General features: G+C 40.4%; 1 pseudogene; it reads left to right on the top strand.

Moving 5' to 3' along the window:
• Nucleotides 1-195: 195 nt before the first annotated feature.
• LOC127642787 (DNA topoisomerase 2-beta-like) lies at nt 196-13,222 on the top strand (annotated as a pseudogene).
• The last annotated feature ends 6,967 nt before the right edge of the window (nt 13,223-20,189 follow it).

Here is a 20,189-nt window from a genome sequence, read left to right as displayed (position 1 = left end):
CAACCTCCTCTGTTCCCCTGGTCAGGCGAGCCCTCTGAAGTTCCCGCAGTTAACAGCTGGCTACAGCGCAGTGAGGCAGTTTGGAACCAGGCCCACGTCCACCTCCAACGGGCCGTAAGAAGATCAAGGGAACAAGCGGGCCGGCATCGTTGTCCCTGTCCCAACTATGCCCCAGGACAGTGGGTGTGGCTCTCGATGCGTGACCTCCGCCTCCGCTTACCCTGTAAGAAGCTCAGCCCCAGGTATGTGGGTCCCTTCAAAATTTCGAAAAGAATTAACTCTGTGTCATTTCGCCTCCAACTGTCCGCTGACTATCACATTTCCCCTACCTTTCATGTATCCCTGCTGAAACCGGCCGGTGGTCCGCGGTTTGAGGAGGAGGGAGTCAACCCTAGCACCCCTCCCATGCTCGTGGACGGAGAAGAAGCATTCTTGGTGCGGGGTCTACTGGACTCCAGACGTCAGCAAGGTCGAATCCAATACCTGGTGGACTGGGAGGGGTACGGCCCGGAGGAGAGATCCTGGGTCGGAGCAAACGACATCCTCGACCCCAACCTCATCACTGAGTTCCACAGGATCAACCCAGAGAAACCGGCCCCCCCACCCCGAGGTAGACCCCGACGTCGATCGCACCCCTCGCTTCAGGAGGGGGGGCTCTGTCACGAACGCCGGTGAAGGCGCCTCCTCAACCGGCCACCAGAGATCTAATTCACCCGAGTTCTAACCTATAACCACACTTCCCATAACCCCACATACCTGGCTCGATTGCACGCAGCTGTTCCCCATTATCGCCACGCTATTTAAATCACGCGTGTCTGTGCCTTCACTGCGAAGTCTTGTTTGTTTTGGCTGCATTACTGAGCGTTTACTTATCAACCTGCTATTAGATCTCCTGTGTTCTTACCCTGCCTGTCTACGACCACGATTGCCTGCCGCCAGCCCTTGTTACCTACGCCTGTCTGCCCGTCTTCTATATCAGCTGCCTGCCTCGATCCACTGCCTGCCTGACCATGAACTCGATCGCCTCTAACACACGTGTGGTTCAAATAAACCACAAATTTTCTCATTAAAATCGATCAACAAAATTCAATTTCTCAGTAAAACCCTTTTTTTTAAATGGACTGTAATGTTGTATATCCTAACAGTATTGGTACTATCATTGCGACATCGATATGTTAAAGAGAGTAGCGACTGCGTTTTCCCCTGGTTTTTAGGAGTCAACATGTATTGTACTCTAAGATTCTAAAAAATGCGAATGTAAAGTCAGCTTGTCACCTCAGTGCCTCATGAGAAGGTTTTGTCATCTAGCAAAAACTCGCGACTGGGATATCTTCAATTAGCATCAATATTACTTCTGGCTGGAGATATAGAACTCAATCCTGGTTCACAAGCCTCTGGGGAAATTGCCCTTGACTGCGTACAGTCTCCAGCGCGGTCAAATGGCGATGGCTGTGTAAACTATGATGACAGCTGTCTCAAGTCAAGTCAAGTCAAGTGGTTTTTATTGTCGTTTCAACCATATACAGTTAGTACAGTACACAGCAAAAGCGAGACAACGTTCCTCCAGGACCATGGTGCTACATAAAAACAACAAAGGACCAACATAGGACCACATGAGACTACACCACGAAATAAAATACCTATATAAACTACCTATATATACCTATATAAAGTGCATGTGCAAACATGTGCAAAAAGTACAGGACAGTACAACAAATTACTGACAATGAACAGGACAATAGACAGTGCAGCGCCGACCAGTACTCAGTAGTGCAAAAACTCTCGTTGGTCTGGCCGCGTCTGTTCCTTCCCTGGTTTTCCGTGGGCTCCAGCCTCCCGTGTCGTGGTGTGGTCTCTCTGGTGCAGTTGGCTTGAGTGTGGATTCCTTGTTGGGAGTGCCGGCACGGGCGGCGTTGTGGCCTGATTCTGCTGGACTTCTGGTGCCGGCTCTCATGGGGTTCCCGAACATTATTACTGCTGGTGTGTCTAGCCGTGGAGGCGTTTGTGAGCGGACTCAGCGGAGTGGACTGGATCCAGCGCATTTGTTTGATGTGCACGCTAGCTTGCAAAGTGTCGAACCTGTTGGTGGTGAGTGTTTGACTTCGGTTGCCTACGGCATCTACCTGTTTGAATGTAGGCCTACATTTAAACGGATCTTTTAAACCGAGGAATCCGGTAATGAAAAGGCATCGATTAACACATTTTTTCCAAACCCTGAATCAGGCTAAAATTGTCTGGGATACACGATGCAAAATGAAAGGATTGTTTGGCGGACATTTAAACATCCGGAGTATGACTCCTAAACGCGAACAACTTGAACATTTACTTTGTAATTCCAATATTGACTTTCTAGGATTATCAGAAACATGGTTAAATTGTTCATCTGCAGATTCAGTAGTAAATATGCCTGGATATAATATTTTTAGGAAAGATGGGGAGCAGGGGAGGGGTGGAGGGGTTTTAATTTATATAAAAAGCACTTTAAAATGTAATCAAATTGAATGGCCAAGTGATGTTAGTCTTGAGTGTGTTGGTGTGGATATCACACTTTCTGCAGAAATGTCTTTTATTTTAATTTGTATGTATCAGTAAACCTTCAGCAAATATGGATTTTTATGACCAATTGAAACAACTTCTTAATCACTGTGACTTGAAAAAGAAATAATTATCATGGGAGATTTTAATATAAATTGGAATGAAAGGAAGGACAGGAAAAATTTAAAACAGATTTTTGAATATTTTAATTTTACACAACTGATAGAACAGCCTACTAGAATAAGCCCTCATTCTAAAACTAAAATAGATCTATTGTTTACAAATAAACCTGAAAGAATTTTAAAGCATTATAATTTGTTGACAGGGCTGTCTGACCATAATGTAATATTTTTTTCAAGAAAACTAACAAAGCAACGCTTTTTAAATTCATTTAAAAATACTGCCCATCGTGATATAGTCCCTAAAAATCAGCAACGCAATCTTGAAATAGCTTTAAAAGACATTGATTGGAGTGAAGTCCTGCAAAGTGAAAATTTAGAGAGAGGCTCTGATTATTTTTTGGGAACAGGTTAAAGAGGTGTTTGAATTGTTTACTAGAAGGGGACGGTTAACAAAAATAAAAGAAAATACATTACCCTGGGTTAACAATGAATGTAGGAAATTGATGAAGGAGAGAGATCAGCTCCTTAAAAAATCACTGAATTCTGGTCTCCTAACTGATCGATATAAATACACCTCTATGAGGAATAAAGTAATTCAGACTTTACTGAAAGGTTAAAGCAAGTTTTTTTATGAACATTATTGAGGGGCCAAAAGGGATGGGAAAAACATTTGGCAAACCATTAATAAATTTGTTGGTAAACAAAAGAATATTATAACAACATTTGAACTTAAAATTAACACTATATTAGTAAAAGACTCTTTATCTATAGCCACAGATTTTAATTCACATTTTAGAAATTCAGTGGATGAATTAACCCAGCGTTTTACTGTAAAATACATTTCATATAGACCTATACAAATTGATCAACCGATATTTCAAATAGATGAAATAACTGAGTTATAAGTAGCAAATATCATTGATGCATTAAAAAGCTCCAAAGCAAAGGATGTGTATGGGCTTGACACAACATTTTTAAAAACAAATAAAGATTCTTTATTATGCAATAACACATATGGTAAATCTGTCATTCAAACAAGCAGTTGTTCCATCTGCTTGGAAGATGGCTACAGTTGTCCCAATCTACAAATCTGGAAATAAATTAAATTTGAAAAATTATAGGCCAATTAGTATTCTTCCTATTATATCTAAGGTAGCAGAAAAATGGGTATCAAATCTTTTGACTAATCATCTAAATAAGGGTTTTAATTCTTTACATCCAATGCAATTTGGTTTCCGTAGAAATTACTCAACAGATTCAGCAAACAGTTTGTTTGTTGAGAGAGTGAAATGCTTATTAGATAAGAATGCGTGTGTGGGTGCTGTCTTTTTAGATTTAAAGAATGCATTCGACACCGTTGACCATCAGGTGCTCTTATCTAAACTAACAAATTTTAATTTCTCAGAGGAAGCAATACTTTGGGTAAAATCTTATCTTTCAAATAGGAAACAATGTGTATGTATTGATGGTGTGAAATCTTCATATATTGCTTGCTCCAAGGGGGTTCCACAAGGTTCTATTTTAGGACCAATTTTATTTTCAATTTACATTAATGATTTACCTGAAGTATGTAAAGATGTAAATATTCAGTTATATGCAGATGATGTAGTTATTTATATCCATGCAAATAATTTTGAAAAAGCATCGATTACTTTGACCTCTGCTATGACTAATGTACAGGATTGGCTTATTAGGACAGGTTTAATATTGAACCAAAAAAAATCTGTGTGTATGATGTTTTCAAAACGGTTAGTAGAGATGACGCATTCAAATGTATTTATGGGAGGAGAGGAAATAGAAGTTGTGAAAGAGTTTATGTATCTTGGATTACTTTAGATTCTACTCTCACTTTTAAAAGCCATGTAAAAAAGTTGTCTAATATTGTGAAATTTAATTTAAAGAATTTTAGGTATATTAGGTCCTTTTTGACAGTTGGTCCTGCAAGGTTGTATTTATATTCAATGATTTTTTCACATATGCAGTATTGCTTCAGTAGTTGGTCTTTTACTGAGTAACTCAATTCTTAAGTCAGTAGAAATACTGTATAAGAAGGCGATAAAAGTGTTTGACAAAAAAACCCCTTTCATTTCACCACTGTAATATAAATAAGAAACATAATCTATTGAGTTTTGAAAATTTAAATTTTTTTAATTATGTGTGCTTTGTTTATAAGGTCTGGCATGGCCTTGCTCCACCTCCATTGAAGGAGTTTATTAAACAGAGGGGAGATTGTGGTATTGGTACCAGGTCTGTCAGTAGAGGGGACTGGGAAGTACCAAATAGGCGAACATCCTTTGGCCAGAAAGTTTTATCAGTGATAGAGAGCAAATATTTTAATAGTTTGCCACAGTCAATATGACAATGTTCTACTTATCACACTTTTAAAGAACATCTTAAGTGGCTTATGAAAAATCAAGTGTGTAAACATTTTTCTTAGTAATTTTTGTGATGTGTTTTTATGTATTGTGTTTTTTTATTGAGTCTTGTGTATTGTGAGTATTTGTTATTTGTGTGTACCTGCCTAGGGACTACGGACGTAAATTAGCAATACTGCTATAATCCGGCTTGTTTACATCTTGTATTTTGTACAAATGTTCATCAACATGCTTTGTCCCTATCAAATAAAAGAAACAAACAAAAAAAAAAAAACACCAGTCTGCCCCATATCTGAACCTTGCCTGTTTGTTGACCTTAACCCTGTCTCTAAATAAAAGACTGCTCATGGATCCCAATCAACCTGAGACTGCGTTACACCAATACACTAAATATTAACTACACACTGTTTCAAAAGTATAGCCATAATACTTAAAGGGCACCTATTATGGCATTTAAAATGTTCCTAATATTGTTTTGGGAGTCCCCAACAACAGTTTTACATGCATGCAATGACAAAAAACACTTATGTTGTCTTATAATATGCATTTATGTTTACCTGATTTGCTCACCGACTCCCAAATGATTCGTTCAACGACTCATTTTTCCAAACCCCTCCTTTGCGTGGACGCTAATCTGCGGTGATTGGTCAGATGACCCAGTCAGTTGTGATTGGTATACTCTGCAGAGATTGTCGGAAACGGAACGCCCATCACCTCTTTGTAGTTAAAAAAATCAAAATCAGAGAAGGAATTTGAGTTGATATATGTTAGCGATCATAGCCCTAAGTTCGGTGGTAAACACCCAATCAGTTATTGTTTGCGTTAGCCCAAAGCATAAACATATTGGTAAAGCACTGTATTACTACAAGTTATTGCTCTATTCTTTATGACAACTCCAATAACATTGACAAACATTTCACATATTTCAAAAAAATTGACATTGGAGACCTAGAAGCTGCACTGAGTGTAACTTACACAACACACACAAATACTTATTAAGCATGCTAAAAACACATAAAAGCAACAATTATTAATAATACTTACAGGTTGTGATTCGGAGGAGGAAGCTGATCCAAATAAACTTGGTACTGAACCTTCCTTCAGTATCAACCGGCTCATGAATCCACACTTGAAAGCATTCATGTTCAGTAAAGCAGTCGTCATTAAAATGAGGCGAACACAGCACAAGGTTCGGGCTATACTTGTGTGGTATAGTTGTAAATATAAACTCTAGCCACTGATTCTTCACATGCTCGTCCCTGGGCAGTGAAAAAAGGTTGCTTTTGATGTGCACTTCAGAACACAGCGTCTTGTTGTCGACAAGATGTTTTCAAGTTTTCCCTGGTGTCTGCGCGCACAATGAGTGGACGCGGACAATTTGATAATTTTTGTCTTGACGTCACAACGGAAAGGAAAATGACTCGTTGGAAAATTGATTAATTACATTGACACAGAGTCGACTCCTACTTTTGAGATACAATAACTTTTTTATGGTGAACTTTCATATATAAAACTTTGCATGATGTTTTTGTTCACTTAAATCTATGTTACACACTACATGAAAGGTAATTTTCAAAATTCCATAATAGGTGCCCTTTAAACATTATATGTGTTAACATGACTCCAGTGTGATAAAATCACTTACTAGCCTTGTCTGTGTAATGTGTTAGGTTTATGGACTAGTTTTGGGCACTAGAGGCCCTCAGTGCATTTCATTTCAGTTTCCCGCCTTTGTATCATGTATTATTGTTTTCACCTGTGCCTCATTTTTCTGTGAGTGTATTTAAGTTGCTCTGTTCCTCTGTTCTATGCTCAGTGTTTGATATGTTGAGACCAACTTCTCTAGTCTTTTGTTTTTTGAAGACACTCTGTGGAGCGGAGGGGGGGGCGGGGCCGGTCGGAATATCGCGCGCCCGGTCCCCAATCGGCCTGATGAGGCGCGCGAGGGATAAAGGTGGCCGGTGACGATTGTTCGAGAGAGAGAGAATTACGGGCATGTCCGTCATGTGTGTTTATGTTTGTGCTTTTGGTTTAAGTTTACATTAAAATATTTTTTATGTTGACAAGCCGGTTCTCGCCTCCTCCTTGCCCATCCTTTAACTGTTTTACATTGGTGCCGAAACCCGGGAAGGAGGAGGGATGCTGGTCGCAGAGTCCTCGACACTGCCGTCCACCCAGGGGAGCGCCGCTGCCATCTGCCGGGTGACAGAGTAGCCCGACCGCCCGGATGCGGGTACGGCCGTCGTCCGCGGGGCAAGTGGGGACTGGATACCCCGACCGCCTGGGCGAGGGAGCCGCTGCTGGGGCGGAGGAGGGGCCTGGCGTCCCCAGAGACGTGGAGGGGTCGAGGGAAGACCGCCATCCGCGAGGGAGGAGGGAAGAAACTGTCCGACCGGCCGGAGCGGTAGAGCCGCTGCCAGGGGCGGAGGAGTGTCCCCATTTGCCGCCAGAAAAGCGGAGGCGCGTTCTGCCCGCTGGGGGTCGACGGTTTCACTCCGGTTTGCCCCGGGGTGGAGCGGCTGTTATCCGCCTGAGTGTGAAGGAGTGTTCGAGGACCACGTGACGGTACATCAGAGAACCGGTGATTGAGCTTTTTCTCTCTCTCCTCTCTCTCTCCCTGTCGCACCGTGTTGGCCTTTTCCCTCGCCTATTTTGTTTTGTTGTTGTTGTCTTCCCCTCCTGTCTCCTCCCAGGGCGAGGAAGGCGGGATGACCACGCTGGATGCAAGATACACCCGCCCCAGGGATGGGGGTGTACGTCATGCCGGTGGCACCCGGCCTGAGATAACGCCGGGAGGAGTGTGGAGCGGAGGGGGCGGGCCGGTCGGAATATCGCGCCCGGTCCCCAATCGGCCTGATGAGGCGCACGAGGGATAAAGGCGGCCGGTGACAATGGTTCGAGAGAGAGAATTACGGGCATGTCCGTCATGTGTGTTTATGTTTGTGCTTTTGGTTTAAGTTTACATTAAAATATTATTTATGTTGACAAGCCGGTTCTCAGCCTCCTCCTTGCCCATCCTTTAACTGTTTTACACACTCTTTTACTCTTTGAGGTTTCTAAACCTTTTGCATTTTTGCATTGACCTTTTGGAACATTTTGGATCTTCTGTCGGTATGACTTCATCTTTTTTTCCCTATTGGCTCTTTGGGACATTTTTGGAGTTTTCAGTTTGGAATAACTTTATGGATTGTTTTGGAATTACCTTCTGGACTAATTAAAAGACATTTAGTGTATTCCCTGACTGTGCATTCCCACATTCCCCATTTTCCCTGAGCTCAGTTCCTCATAATTGTGTCATAAAAGAGTTCCTGACATAATGTACAGTATTCCAACTTTGTTGTCATGATAATGTAACACCGGTAAACCCTGCTTCATGTTTGGAGTGTGTTGAACTGGATTCATCTGGCGATTAGCGTTTTCATAATAAAGGTATGAAGTCCCGCTTTTGATATCGCAGGTTTTCATTTGTACTCCTGCACGAATAACTAAATTGCTGTTTCTGAAGCATTGCTATCGTGAAACAGAGATCAGATATCAATGTTGAACCCTTAGTCCTTTGAAAAGATGTATAATTTGTTCATATTAATTACATTTATAGACGGTAAATTATATATTAAACGTAAGCAGAGTGACGCCACTACCAGCGTCATGGCGATTACGTATCAACAGGTTAAATCCATATTATCCATAAGGAGACACAACCGCCAAATTAACATGCTGGGATTCATACGTTGTGTTTGAAGCATGGGAACACCTCAAATTGAAAAATAAACAATACGATATAAGGGGCAAATTCTAATTAGAATTTTGCGCTCTTAAAGGGCACTGCGCGAAGGGGACGCCACTCGAAAAGACTATATTTTTAATGAGGCATAGGTCTGATTCAAATGAAGGTTTTAGTTAAAAAAATATTTACTACTTGCACATACAACATAACTTACATTACACCGGCAGTATTTTGAAGCTTTAGTAATATCCAGCAATATTAATAAAGATAGCACATAAGAAGTAGGTAGGCTGTATGTAATTAATTATAAAAATAGAAATATGGACTTACATTTTTTGTGTATTAACTGCGTCCTTTTTGAATGTCAGTCTTGTATGACAGTGGTACACTCCTTTTATATGCATGGAAATGTGGTTCTCTTCAGGAATTGGATTTTCAGCTCTGTTAAATTATAGAGATTGATTGAGAAGTATTATTAATCATTTTCATGTACTGAAACACAAATCAAGGCAAGTACTAACAGTGATTGTATCGGCACACACTTCAATTCTACAGGTCGAAATAGATTTTGATTCTACATTCATTTATTGAAACACTAAAACATTTAAACCAAAATTATTTCTAATTTCAAATTATACTTCAAACTGAAATGAAAATGTAATACATATAAAGTGGTAACAAAAGTCTATCCAAATTAAACATTTTGCTCTCTCCAACTTCTTCCACCTGCACCTTTTGCAGTGACTTAAACATCACAGGTGTACAAATACCGATACAAATTAGATCATAAATGATCCCTCCCACGCCCACTTGCGTTTTATGCAGGCACAAAATTAGAATTAGCACTCTTGTGAATATTAAATAAGATATAGCACAAGGTCGAAGCTGCACTTTGTGCACTAATGAAAATAGAGCCCTTACTATCTAACCAGTCATAACTCATAGTTTATGCATATACCTCACATTTTGTGACATTGTTCATGGGCTCCCATGGGAGAAATTAAAAATATTAAAGTTATTTTAAATGCAACTTACTGTTGTGACTTATGGTATTGTATGCAACCATGACCTTACTATTTGCAAAAAAAATGGTAATCTGTCTGCAAAAGTTATCGTAAGTATTAGAGGTATGCGCGGGCCTTAAAATTATACCTGACTATACCGAGACCATGTGGCATAGTAAGGTCATGTTTGCATATGCTACCTGGCCTGAATGATACAGTCAGATTTTAATCCCAAACACGAAATTGCTTACTATCTAATTTCTTCTTCTGGCAAGGACTGTTGCAATAGACTATATTTTATGTAAGCATATAGGCAACATTCGTAACAGTACTGAAACAGTAAACACAGTTTTAACAAGGCACAGCAGCCCCTTAGTACACAAGAGCAGAAAGGGAAAAAATTATTGACTTACCATTTATGCACTTAAATTTCATGTGGTGCAGAACAATCTGAAATAAAATTAAACAATGCAACAGTCCCCTTTATGCAGCCTGAAATTGTTCAGAATGTTGAATATTTGTGACAACTGTACTGAAAACAATCTAGATGCAGCGTATAGAATGAAACAGAGTACAGGTTTCTCAACATGCATTTTTGACAATTTGACGTTCTTTTTAACTTGACTTGGTTTTTAAAATATGCCGGCCCTGTGCGAGTTGCTGAGGAAAAAGCGAGATGCAGTGCAAATGTCAAAGACATTGGTCCAGCATATGTTTAAACAATGGGAAAACAGAACAGAGGCACGCAATAACAAATTCTGTGTGAACGGCCCTTAACTCGTCCATTCACGCATCTGTGAGTGAGAGCACGTGTGCAAAACAAGTTCCGTAAGCCTGTTTATTTTTTCATTAATTACAAACCCGAACCTGAAGTCCTACTTGAAAAACTGACCGAACCCAGCCTGGGTTCTCGGGTCCCGTCGGGTTGCAGACCTCTACTAAGTATCTAGTTCAATTTGATCTAACTCTTAAAAAAAAAATTTCTGGTGTAACCTAATTTTTAAGGTTGACTTGGATTAAATATTATTTTTTTAATTGAATAAAACCAGTTAACTTAGATGTTACTACATGAAGAACTTGAAGATTTTTTTTGACAGAATTTTTAGGTTATCTGACAAAATTTTTACTGTGCACATTATAGCAAGATTTATTGGAATCAAGATTAAAATATTTCCAGACAAACAGCGCTACAGCGACACTGTGCTGGATAAGAATGAGTGTAAACATGTACAACTTAACTCAATATTTTATCCTCCAGGTGGCAGGAACGGTTATGGTGCTAAGCTCTGTAACATATTCAGTACAAAGTTTACTGTGGAGACGGCCTGCAAAGACTACAAACGCAACTTCAAACAGGTACAGACTTGCTTAACAGTATCAAAGATTTGGAATATGACAAGGTTCTTATGATTGTGTTAAACAGACTTGATTGTTGAGCATCCTTCCTACAGACAAATAACTTGATGTCTTAAAGATTTACCTTGAGTTTGTCTTTGCTCATTTTTCCCACAGGCGTGGCACGAGAACATGACAAAGACCAGTGAGGCGAAGATCAAGTTCTTTGATGGAGAAGATTTCACACGTGTCGCGTTCCAGCCTGATCTGGCCAAATTCAAGATGGAGAAACTGGACAAGGACATCGTGGCTCTGCTGACCAGCAGAGCATATGATGTGGCGGGCTCATGTAGGGGTGTTAAAGTCATGCTTAATGGAAAGAAACTGCCTGTAAGTCTCCTGTCACTCATTTCTATTCATCAATAAGTAATTATTCATGAGAACAGTGTGTAGGGCCCTATGATTTCTGCATTACTGGAAAACAAGGACAGAGTGGCAGAATCCAGTCCTAAAAATAGAATTTATATAGAACGCGTAATGTCACAGAAATTAGCATATTTATGCACAATTAATCAAACTAAAATTGTGATATGTCCTAGTTGAATGATTAAACCACAAAAGCATGAGATTGAATTAAACAAATAGCCACTGCTAACACTAACCACATAATTAACATCACGTGCGCTCTGTGTTTGTATTAATGACAAAGAGCAGGGCACTTTATTCACTGTGACGCTATAATGTGTGGTTCTACGCTCTTGGTGGGGCACTTGGTGAAATAAAAATAATAATAATAAAATCTCCATTTAACTAGACACCTGAAACTGAAAAATGCGACTGAAGTATATTACTTTTGATCGAAATGTAATATTCAATATAGTAGTAATAATAATGATAATAATAATATTTCAATAATAATTACTTTATATTTAAGCAATATCTCAAGCAAGAGATTCATTTTTACTTTCATTAATACTGTGATTCTCTACAGTATTTGTATTTGACAAAATATGTAAATACTGTAAATAAATAAAAACCTAAATTTTGGTTTGAGGATCCCTATAGAAGCTCATCATTTGATAAAAATAATGCAATGGTATGTTGAAAAGTAATTGTTCTGTTTTAATTTGATTAAAACTCTATAAATTAATTTGATTACAGTTTTTGTTACTGTAAACAGTAATACAGTTTAAAATGTAATCAAACTTTAAAACTCTGAATTCAGAAAAATTAAAGTGGAATTTGGTGAAAAATAAAACCGATTTCATTGGGCCCTAAGTGTGATGAAATTAATAGATGTAGCCAGACTGTGAGAGCATGTGTTTGTGTCCTGTGCTGCAGGTGAATGGTTTCCGCAGTTATGTGGATCTGTATGTGAAGGATAAGCTGGATGAGACGGGTGTTTCTCTGAAGGTGGTGAATGAGGCGGTGAATGAGCTGGGAAGTGTGTCTCACTATGAGTGAGAAGGGTTTTCAGCAGATCAGCTTTGTCAACAGCATCGCTACTACTAAGGTCTCTCAAACACACTCTTGTTTATCCAGCAACACAGCTGTAGTCAAACACACAATGCCTCAAATATTCAAGAAAAAAAGCTGAATGTAAATTTGAATAGAGGTTTTTGTGATAACCCTGTAATAGCTTCAGCGTTTGTTATACAAACATCAGTATCTGTCATTTCCTCCCTCTGCTCTGGTGTTAAGATGCATTTTATAAATGTCAAAGGTGTGTTATACTCAAGAGTTTTTTGTTTTCTCAGGGTGGCAGACATGTTGATTATGTCGTGGACCAAATAGTGGCAAAGCTAATTGAAGTGGTAAAGAAGAAGAACAAAGCTGGAGTCTCCGTTAAACCATTCCAGGTAAGCGTTCACTACTTAACACATTCATCTGTTAGAATATCTGTCAGATTAAATCAGAGATTTTATGTGCTGTGTACAATTCAATTCAAGTTAATTTATTAAGGAACAATTTTCTTTAATTTTCCAGGTTAAGAACCATGTGTGGGTGTTTGTGAACGCTCTCATCGAGAACCCAACCTTTGATTCCCAGACCAAGGAGAACATGACTCTACAGACCAAAAGCTTTGGCTCCAAATGTGCTCTCTCTGAGAAATTCATCAGAGCGGTAAGCTTGCTAAAGTTATGTTACAGAACAATTATCTGTAAAGCTGCTTTGAAACAATGTGTGTTGTGAAATTGATCATGGAGTGAGAGAACATTATGGATAACTTAGCACTGAATGCATTTTGACAGTGTCAGCTCAACTCACTCAAAGCCTACACTCTTGGCTCAAAGCTTTAGTTTTGAAAATGAATGAAAATTCACACATCTTGCTGCTTTTACACATCTGTTCTTATCTTACACGTTAGTTTGGAATGCCACAAACCCAAGTGGAGTGATACAAACAATAAAGTAACTTTTGATCATACTTGCATCCACAAGCCACAAGCCGCATCCACAAGCCCACATCGCCAGACCCGTATTAACGTGTGTTGATCGAAGAATAGATTAAAACGGGTGTCTAACAAAATTTCAGCCTGCGCCACATCAGGGTTTATTTGTGCTCTTATAGGAAATGTTGAGAGTGTGGCACAAGCATCTGCTTTGGTAGCACCCATGCAATTACCTATATTATTACATGCTATGTGCATTTAAATGCACATTTAACAGTACAGCATTGATTTTGAGGTTGGGATGCATATGAAAATTATGATAATAACAACAGTAACATTTGTGGGGACTAAATGTGACTAAGTTGGGTCTTTACAGATTCCTTTCATCAGGCTCCTACTGATTAAACTAAAGTAATCTCTTTGAATTTCAGAAGGCAAACAAAACAAATTACATTTTCCTACAATCAGAGAGCATTACAAGAGAACAGATTGTACACAGATGGAAAACGGAGAGCTTGGTCCATAATTATGCAAATGCATAATGAAATAGTTCTTCCATAGCATCTATATTTTTAACAATGACATTTCTAATAGTTTATGGTAGCCATAGGTTAAACCATGCATGGCTCCTCACTACCATGATTAGTAGCTATGGTTTCTATATAAAGAACAATAACATTTTTGTAATGAAAAACAGCAGTCTAAATACATTTAGAAAGATTTTCTGCCATAACTACCATAGGTAATACAGTACAGTTAGTGTTGCTACAGTAAATCCATGGTAAAGTTTTGTAAGCATTGTGATCTGAGAATTGAAAAGCCTTCTATTTTATGTTTTCTCCAGTTTTCTTTATCAGTGCCATTTAGAATGTTGGGGTTATTTGTTTAAAACAAGTTTCATCACCGAGACATAAGAGTTTTGCAACAGACAATTCTGTCCCGCATTCAAATGAGTTTCACAATCCCTGCAGCACATCTCGCTGGTTCACAAGTGCATTTAAAATAGTGTGTTCGGTTGAGATCCTCGAATTATCATACCTGCTCTGCGCTCGTGCTGCTCTATCAACGATTGAGCTGTGTTGATAATTGATCCATGTAGCACTGTTTCGTTTAACTTTTTTAAGCGAACAAAACGCACCCCAAAACATACAGTTGACAGGGAAATCTCATTATTATTCATGAGGAAAGCACTAACTGATTGTTGAGTGAAATGTTTAGTTCCTGCCATCCTATGTTTCAGAAATGAGCTTGTGTGTCACTTGAAATTAAGCGAGTTTGACACGTGTTATCGCGGTGACATAACTGTGAGTAAGTGCCTGTATTTCTGTGTGGTAGGGTTGCTCCGTATTTTGGCTTCGGTATGATACCAGCCCTGGTACCTCGGTAATGATACTAAATCAAAACTATAATCAACAAATTAGTCTTATAGATAAAAATTATACATTCCCCTTCTGTACGCTCTCTACACATTGTGTCGGAGAAGCTGACACTAGGAGTCTCTCTTGAGCACAGAATATACCTCTGATCTATGAAAAAAGGCCAATGAGAAGTTGGCAGTCAGTATTTGCATACCCGCCCCGGACATAAAGAGCGAGGCAAATACTATAGTTCATTCAGAAATTTTCTGAGGAGCCGATGGTTGTGCATGCTGTTCGCGTGAAAACACACCCGTTCCTGTATTCCTCTGACACTACTGCATGCTGTTGGACTGAGGGCGCATTACAGCAGCGATTTCTCCTTGCACGGCAGTGCATATTGCCCTAGAGCATCGACAGCGCAGTATAAACTCAAAAGATTAATTAAAAGAGTGATTTCCTCTAAAAGAGTTATTTTCTCTAAAAAGAGCAAAATACACAGCGCGTTGAATGTCCTTTTCAGGGCGTGTCTTTATAAAGATGCCCTTCCGCCCTTGTGTAGTTCCTGGATGGGGTAGAGTGCTCTCCGCTTCAGACGGCCACAGGCGTTGTCTTGTGTGTCTGGGCAGCGATCACACCGAGGCTGCTTTTGTGGATGGTTCATGCCCTCACTGCGAGAGCATGACCATGACAACGTTGTGGTCGCGGCTCGCTTTCAACCGAAAGCAAGTCACTCCAGCCGCCCCCCGCATAGCTCCTTCTTCCCACGGGATTGAGGACGATGCGAGTGGCGCAGGAAGCGATCTGGGGATGTTAGCTGGTGCGGCTCCGTCGGGTACCCCCCTCGGACCACCCGTCCCCCGGCACGCTCGTTGACTCCCGTCCATGCTCGAGGCAACAGCGACTCGCCTCACAGCCAACTCGCCTATCCGCTAGAGTTTGAAGTGGATGAGCTCGCCGCCTTCAGGCCAGCACGCCCAAGCTGAGGCTGATGCTCAAATGTCTGACATGCTTTCCTGGGCCGCCGCCAGGCTTGGATTGGAACCCCCCCGTCCTCCCCACAGCCATCGCGGTTGGCTGACTGGTTCCTTGGGTCCGGGCGCCGCTCACAGCCGAGCCAGTAGAACTCGGTAACACGCTGATGGGCTGGCCGGGTGATTCGCTTGCATATAGCGCCCTTTCCCTCGCTTGATGTAAAACTGTGCATCTTTTTTTCCCAGGAGATTCCACTCAACTCGAATCCCTGGTCGATTCCTCCCTAGCCCTCATGGGTCCGCAGTTCGGCAGAGGAACTTGCCGACCCAATCCACTGCGGGTACTCAAATCTACCCTGTACTGGAATAGGTGCTCCACAGGGTGAGGACTCCTACACGGACTCCCCCTGTGTGTATTTTCCGCGATACGGTCCTCTTACGAGCAGACCCCCGTTTTCCTTTTGTACGTTTCGGCTGCCCCCCGGTCGCCGTGTGTAGCAACTCCCCCCTCGCTGAGGCTGGATCTACCACCGCGCCACTTCCACGTGTCGCCCAAAAACACATGTGATGTATTCACCACCTTAGCTTCCCAGCTGGGTAGGGGTGGTCTCCGCAGGGTCTTTTCCCCCTGAAAGAATAGGAAATTGGGTAAGACCCCCTTCCCTCAGTGGGTGTAAGGGCCCTGGCTGTCTATTGCTCTATGCGAGAAACATAGAGAGAAAAGAGGCCCAGCCAGGCTTGGCCCGTTCCCAGGTTGGCAAGCGTCGCCTTGTTCCCCTGTCTAGGGTAACCAGAAGGATTCCTACTACTTTTTTGGGGCATTGGGGAAGGGTACGTGCAGTCTGACACAGCCGGTCGTTTGGCACGTAAGAAATACCTGCCCGCTCCTGTGTCAGCAGAACACGTACACGGCTCAGCGCATGGCGGATTTAAACTGGACTCCTAGTGTCGCTTCTCCGACACAACGTGGAGAGAGCGACAGAAGGGAACGTCTGGGTTACGGATGTAACCTCCGTTCCCCTGATGGAGGGAACGAGGCGTTGTGTCTTCCGGCCACATCGCTGAGCCGAACCGCTGTAGAGGCCAGAACCATTTCCGGCTCCTCAGAAAAATCCTGAATGAGCTCTAGTATTTGCCTCGCCTTTATACCCGTGATGTCCGGGTGGGTATGCAAATACTGACTGCCAACTTTAGTTTAAGACAGACAGATATACTGCTAGCATGTTTTTAGCATGTTTTAGCAATTTACTAAGCGTTGCTTGTATGTGTTAGCATGATGCTAGCATGTTTTTAGCAAGTTTTAGCACTTTGCTGGGCATTGCTAGCATATGTTAGCATGATGCTGATATGTTTTAGCATGATTTAGCACGTTGCTAGGTGTTGCTAACATGTGTTAGAATGATGCTAGTAAGTTTTAACACATTTTATCACTTTGCTAGGCTAGAAAGCCTAGCCTGAAAGTTTGAAGTAGTTGTAAAAGTTTGAAGGTTTTAAGTTTTAAGTAGTTTAAGTAGTAGTTTTAAAAGTTCAAAGCTTAAAGATTATAAGACCATTCATTCTATCAGATAGACAGATAGATATGTTCTAGTTCAGAGATATGTGATTTGTTACATGGTTGCTAGGGTAACCCCATCTGATTGCTTGGCAGTGACCAAGGTGATGCTTAACATGGCTCCTTACTATCCTGACAGAAATAAGTCAGTCCGGAAGGCTACGATTTTCTGGTGCAGAAATATGTGATTTGTTTCTTGGTTGCTAGGGTAACCCCATTTCATTGCTGGGTATTTACCAGAGTGATACTTAATGAGGCTCCTTGCTATCCTGACTGAAATAAGTCAACCCGAAATCTCCACAATTTTCTGGTGCAGAGAGGTGTGATTTGTTACTTGGTTGCTAGGATAACCCCATGTGGTTGCTAGGCCATTACCAGAGTGATAATTATCAAGCCTCCTTTCCATCCTTAGTGAAATGGCTCAACCCAGAAATATCTATGATGTTCTGGTGCAGAGATATGGGATTTATTACTTGGTTGCTAAGGTAGCCCCATGTCATTGCTAGGCAGTTTCCAGAGTGATACTTAATGAAGCTCCTTGCTATCCTGAGTGAAATAAGTCAACCTGGAAGTCTCTACAATGTTCCTTGTGCAGAGATATGTGATTTGTTACTTGGTTGCTAGGGTAACCCCATCTGGTTGCTAGGCATTTACCAGGGTGATACTTAATGAGGCTCCTTGCTATCCTGAGTGAAATAAGTCAACCCTGAAGTCTCTACGATGTTCTGGTGCAGAGATATGTGATTTGTTTCTTGGTTGCTAGGGTACCTCATCTGGTTGCTAAGCAGTTACCAGGGTGATATTTAACAAGGCTCCTTGCCATCCTGAGTGAACTAAGTCAACCCAGAATTCTCTATGATGTTCTGGTGCAGAGATATTTGATTTGTTACTTGGTTGCTAGGGTAGCCCCATGTCATTGCTAGGCAGTTTCCAGAGTGATACTTAATGAAGCTCCTTGCTATCCTGAGTGAAATAAGTCAACCTGGAAGTCTCTACAATGTTCCTTGTGCAGAGATATGTGATTTGTTACTTGGTTGCTAGGGTAACCCCATCTGGTTGCTAGGCATTTACCAGGGTGATACTTAATGAGGCTCCTTGCTATCCTGAGTGAAATAAGTCAACCCTGAAGTCTCTATGATGTTCTGGTGCAGAGATATGTGATTTGTTTCTTGGTTGCTAGGGTACCCCATCTGGTTGCTAAGCAGTTACCAGGGTGATATTTAACAAGGCTCCTTGCCATCCTGAGTGAAATAAGTCAACCCAGAATTCTCTATGATGTTCTGGTGCAGAGATATGTGATTTGTTACTTGGTTGCTAGGGTAGCCTCATGTCCTAGAAACAAAATAATTTTTTCTTGATTCATTGGCTCAAGGCGATTCGATTACACCTTATGGCTGAAAATATTTCTGCCATTTAAAAAAGAATTTTGATTAGTCGAAGCATTGCGAATATATAAGCCAAGTCATCCATTTTGTACTTATTGAACAATATCTACAAAACAAAAATGCCAAATGTTATGAAACTTGAAATACATATACAACAGCACATTTTAAGTCTGCATGCAAAATCGTGGAAAACATTCACCTATAGGGGTGCTACAACAAAAAAAAAATGCTCATAACTCTGTAACTGTATTATCAATGAAGTTGAAAATTAGAATTTTTCTTGTAGGGGCCAAATTCTAACATATTCTACAATATGACTCAGACAAATAAAAACCATGGCCACCACAAATTTCAGAAAAATGGCTGTATTAATGGTGTGTAAATTATTGTATATTATCCAATGTTACCTGCTATTGTGATCTACATCTAGGACTCCCTAGGTCAATAATTATCAAAGAAAAGTTTAACTTATGTTATTTATTTAGTTATTTAGGAGTTGCATTTATCATGTGGGTTAAACCAAATGTATCTAAAAGCCTATAATTCCTAAAATAAATTCGAGATTGGGTGCATTGTGGCTTTATAAAAGTTAAAAAGTTTAAAAAATGACCAACATAAAAATTATCCTGTTTCAGGATTGTTGAACAAAAGACATCAGAGTCATATATAACACCAGTTTGCAAATTCAGCAACTTAAGTACATATACAAATACATACTTTTTTGCATTAAAAGTTCTTAAAAGGCTTGAACCCTGACAAATGTTGCTTGGAGCTATATTTGTCATTATGAGTATTATTGCTACTTTTTGGCATTTTTATTAAATGTTTATACAGTAGTTATATTTTTCTGTCTTCAATTTCATGTATCCATTTGAACAGAGCTTTCATGTTAGCAGGACTTTTATTTTGACAGACCGTTGTGTTCTTCCTGTTTTTGATGAGTTAGTTGTATCAAGCTTCCTTTTAATGCTGGGATACTCCTGTCGTGACTCTCGAGCTGAAATCGCCGAGCTGAAATGAGGTGTTAATTTAAGTGTTAACAGCCATTTATACTCTAAATACACTGCATGAAAATTAAGCACCAGCAGTGTGTGTTAGCGTTTGTGTGAGTGTGTGTGCATGTGTGTGCCCGTGTGTGGGAATCATATGACATAGCAGAGTGGCACTTCTTGTTCATTCTGTAGTGTGCAGCGCATGTGATTTATGCTGTGTAATGATCACACTTGGCCATATCCAGAGGTTTTTTTATTTTATTTTCAAATTTTCATTGATTTGATTTCAAATTTGTCACATCTCATATCATTTTGCTAATGACAGCATAATGGTACCAAAATTAACAACAAGATGATATCGTACCCATTTAAATTATACAGTTTTTAATTTTAAGTTGGAATGAGCCGGGATGTCTACCCTCTGTCATTTTGAATCTGAAA

This window comes from Xyrauchen texanus, unplaced genomic scaffold, assembly GCF_025860055.1.
Source record: "Xyrauchen texanus isolate HMW12.3.18 unplaced genomic scaffold, RBS_HiC_50CHRs HiC_scaffold_827, whole genome shotgun sequence".
Classification (NCBI taxonomy): domain Eukaryota; kingdom Metazoa; phylum Chordata; class Actinopteri; order Cypriniformes; family Catostomidae; genus Xyrauchen; species Xyrauchen texanus.
The sequence above is the reverse complement of the archived record's forward strand: the minus strand, read 5'-3'. Positions and strand labels throughout refer to the sequence as shown.